A 4,844-nucleotide genomic window follows, 5' to 3' on the forward strand; every position below is an offset into this window, starting at 1 on the left:
TCCTGCTATCAAGAATTCAACAGTAGTGCATGCAAGGAACAGGGCAAAGATCAAGAAAAGCAGAAAGATGGTGGTGAGATGGTTGAGAAGGAGAAGCAGAAAGCCGCTGGCTACTATCAGATTCTCATGGCCCTAAAATTGAAAAGGAATAAAGTTGGATTGAGGAATGAGGCTGCAAAAATTCATCTCAATCCATCTGACAGTAACATCTGTGCCAAGGAAGATCAAGATCCTGCTCTGGCTTACAAGAAAGCAATAGAAATTTATACATAGTGTTATCATCAATAATATTATTGTGCAAGAATACGTTGGTTTTCTCTTATTATATTCTTTGTCAAAGTGCCTTCATTTCCTAGTTGATTCGTGAAGTGATTATTATGGCATACATAAATATTTTGAAAATCACGAGCCACTGTGGATGAAACACTGGTTTATGTAAAAGTTTGAATAGATATATGAATATGAAAAGGGCAAGTTCAGTGCCTTTAGTCTGCTACTTCGATATATATTCTTAGCCTATGTACATGAAACATTGGTATGTGTAAAAGTTTGAATAGATATGAGTCTGAATTTTGCATATGCATGTAAAAGAAAGAACTATTTGGTCTGGCTCAGATTATTGCTGAAACCGATTTCATGACCCAAAAAGAATCTAAAAAATTCTGAGTTTTTATGCATAGTGTTATCATCAATAATATTATTGTGCAAGAATACGTTGGTTTTTTGTTATTATATTCTTTGTGCAAGTGCCTTCAATTTCTAGTTGATTCGTGAAGTGCTTATTATGGCATACATAAATATTTTGAAAATCACGAGCCACTGTGGATGAAGCACTAGTTTATGTAAAAGTTTTAATAGATATATGAATCTGAAAAGGGCAAGTTCAGTGCCTTCAGTCTGCTACTTCGATATATATTATTAGCCTATGTGGATGAAACATTGGTTTGAGTAAATATATCATATATGAGTCTAAAATGGGCAAATTCAGTGCCTTCAGTCTGCTGCTTTGATAGATATAGAGTATATATATTTGTTTCCAGGATGATCACTTCATTTTTAACTTATGTCCTCCATTAATCAAATCGATCTTTCAAAGGCACAGTAGCCTTTCCTAATCTTGCAGAAAGTGGTCTGTCCATATTAAGCCATAAGGATGAAAACCAAGCGAGATAATAATCAACTGATGCAAGTGACTACTGTCGAAAAATATTTCTAACTCTCGTTTTACTTTGACATTATTTTATAATCAAGAATATGTGAGAAAGAAGGCTTTATTACAAGCCCATTAGATGAAGTTGGTTTAGATTTTATGGTTTGAAACTAACTCAAAAGAAATTTTCTAAATTGTTTTTGTCAATATGAAAGCCTGAGAAGGTAGGTGCAGGTGAAGCGATGGAGTTTTGAAATGGGTAGATTGTATAGTATAACACTAACAACCAAAATTTTTTACATTGCTTTTATCAATATGAGAGCTTGAGAAGATAGGTGTAGGTGAAGCAATGGAGTTTTGAAATGGGTAGATTTTATAATCTAACTTAAATTTGTAACATTATTCAATCATCATTCTACATCATTTTACAATTTAATTAATTTAAATTTGATATTTGAACTAGTACTTAATGTTTGGGATAATCAGCTATAAAAAGGGTTCTTAGGCATTAGTGTAGAGGGCTTTTCAGAGCCATATTATTGCAGGTAGCATGTCAAAAAAAAAGAAAATTGGAGCAGTGACCATACTTCCCTTGGAGTGGACCTGAGTTGGCATCCCTATGTTCTCATGAAGCTTTCAGTTTTGTGTGTTGTGTATTTTGAGTATCCAGTTGTTGTTGCTAGTAACTACTGCAGACTTGATTCTGCAATTAGTCCTCTAGAATCAGTTATCAAATGTATTGCTGAATATTGCTGGAATTTCTACTGTTATTACTGCATTGTTGTTGTTGGTGCTGAGTTTATTTCTCATGTTTTTTCTATTGTTTACTATTGTTAGCACCCTATTAGCTTCAGATTATAGATAATAGTATCCAGGTAATAGTTTTATACTATGAGTCTCTTATGGTTTTTGAAATAAAAAAATATCTCAATTTAGGTTCATAACAGGGATGAATACCAACTATGGCTTCATTCTAAGTTACTCATGGGAGGATAATTGGAGGACATAAATTACACTATCAAGGACTCACTTGAATACGACAAGGGACACCATGGAACAAATGAACCAAGCCCTGTGTATAATGATTATAGCAATTGACAGAGGGATACAGGTAGGAGAGAGTAGTGGTGAAGGTCAGCAAAGACCCCAAGACTACAAAAGGGGGGTTGAATCCCAGGACTAAAAAAGGGGGGTGGTGAATACAAATGATCATGATTGAAACCCCTTTGCAGGGAACATTAATGGGAGAATGGTAAATCATGGGAATCATGACAATCAAGTCAAAAAAGAAAGAAACCGTATCAATAAGTGGCATCTTGAGAGTGTTCCCAATCCCAAGTTTGATAGGGTTAAAAGAGAGACTAAATCAAGGGGCTTCAATAGGAAAATTTTCAAGTTTCTTTCATTGAATCATACGAAGGATTATCAAGAAATCCAATCTTCCACCCCACACCTGGAAGGATCTGCATTTGAAGAAACACAAATGCAATGAAAGGGTGACTACTAGGGCTGAATTTGTGACTGCTTTTTATCACAACTTTGATGCTTACACCCTAGATGATTGCTTCTTAACCCTCAAAATAAGAATCAGAGAGGCCGCATGAAAGAGTTCTGCCAAGGCACCCCACTTGTATAGATTATTTCTCCTCTGCAAGTAGTTTCCATGTATATGGATGGGCTGAATAGTTCATCCACGGATATGTCAAAGCAGTCAAAGCCTTAAAGCCTACTTGAAGACATGTATATTTAGAGATTGCCAGTAGTTGCTTTACAACAAAAGATTATTTATTAAAAAAAAATAGAGAGGGCTAATACTATGGGAATTGAAAATACCCTGTAATAACCACTGTCGGACAACCTAATTAAAATTATTTTTCTTGTTTACTGAAGCCTTAACCTACAAACTATGTGCTTCTACCTACAACTTCAAAAATATCAGTATCAGAAAATGATAGAACTGAATGATATCCAATAAAAAGAGTTACAATCCATATTAGAAACCATAAATCTATGATTATGCTGTGATTGCGTTGATAACAACACAAGCAATTTGATAAATACAAGCACTGCACATTGATTTTTGCAGTTGATAATAATATTACATCTTTACATTAATTTTGGTTTGAACCTGTGAAGCTCAAGGCCCAAATATAACTCCATGCTTATTGGGTTTTCATGTTCTTGACATGGCTTGGAACCTCCGCCCTGGCCACTTACAAGAATGTTTATTTGCTACAGATTTGAGTAATAGACGAAATTGACCCACCAATGCCAAAGACAATGTCGAATACGATGAGCAAGGCATCTGCAAGGATCCATATCAGAGATAATTCATGACAACAAGCATGAAAATGAAATAGAGCAGGAAATAGAAACCCTAAAATACAACCAAAACTGCTCCCAATCAGAGATAAAAAATCTGCAAATGAAGGGGCCATAATTGACACTATTGTTATCGAGAAAATCGCAAGAGATCTGATCATGAAGGAAAACTCCCCTCTGCTAAACCTCCCTTCTAGGACTTCATAAACAGGATGCATCATCAGCGGAAATGTGAAGAAAAGGTTTAGACATAGGGTAATCTGAACAAAATCTATGATCCAGCTTTTCCCCAAGTTCAGAGTCACCATATCTCTGGTTGCACTTCCAAAAGCAATATACCCGAATGCTCCAAAACCCCCATAAATGAGAGCAATGAAGAGAAATGCAACGGCCAAAACTCCACCAAATCTATGTTTTTTCTCCATAGCTAATTCCAGGGGCAAAATCATGCTTACCCTTCAAATGCATAGATTGCTACACCCACTCCATAAGGAATAGCAGAGAAACTAGTGAAAGCCTAAACATCTGGACCCACAGTACTCAATATGGACAACACATCTTGCACCACAATAGTTAGCATTGCAGAAATGTCAACGATATCTGTAAAAATACTAAAAGGGACCAGATGGGTAAGAGTTCGAATCCCACTCATGATGAGCTCCAGTGGAAAAATGGCCCATATGAAGCCTACCTCTCTGGTAACATCCAACGAGGTAGACAAAGAGACTCCATCAAGATTCAACGAGGATTCTTGGGATTTGGGATTGGGTTGTGGTTTGGATCCTGTAAACATGTAAGACAGAGTATTCCCTATGAATATGAGATAACCCACACAAACTCCTGCCATGCAGAGGACCACCATAAAATCCACCATGGCTTTCCCTGTACTTCCATAAACATCAAAGCCCAGATATCCAAAGCTATCTATTTTCGGAAATCCTTGCCTTTTGAGGGCCCTCTTAGACCACACCAACAACGTCATGCCGTAATAGGCAATGCATGCCACCAGTGCCAGTACAATAAGACCTAAGAGCCATCCAGTCTTCGTGAAAGTGTAGGGAAATCCCAACACTCCTGCTCCTACAATCGATACCATTTTCGACTGTAAATATGGCGATGTCACAGAAGAATTGGAGACCGTGGCTGTTGAGTCCTTCATCTCGACATCTTGACATCTTGATTAGCCATCTTGGGCTTGCTCGTTAAACCTGAAATGGACCATTTTCGACTGTAAATATGTCGGGACTAGTGGAGGCTACGAGGAATCAAAGTATCTTCCATGAATTCAAGAAACGGTGTTAAACTCACACCCACCCTTACCTGAACGATTCTTTCCTTCGCAGCGAGGGAAACATAGCATCACCTACAACAG

The 4,844-nt window shown here is 37.0% G+C and overlaps 1 pseudogene; it reads right to left on the reverse strand.

Moving 5' to 3' along the window:
- Positions 1-3,989: 3,989 nt before the first annotated feature.
- On the reverse strand, positions 3,990-4,631 carry LOC149161444 (amino acid transporter AVT3C pseudogene; annotated as a pseudogene).
- Between the last annotated feature and the right edge of the window lie 213 nt (positions 4,632-4,844).

This window comes from Pinus tabuliformis, chromosome 5_2, assembly GCF_031772625.1.
Source record: "Pinus tabuliformis cultivar Carrire ecotype Pingquan chromosome 5_2, CPIR1, whole genome shotgun sequence".
In the NCBI taxonomy this organism is placed as follows: domain Eukaryota; kingdom Viridiplantae; phylum Streptophyta; class Pinopsida; order Pinales; family Pinaceae; genus Pinus; species Pinus tabuliformis.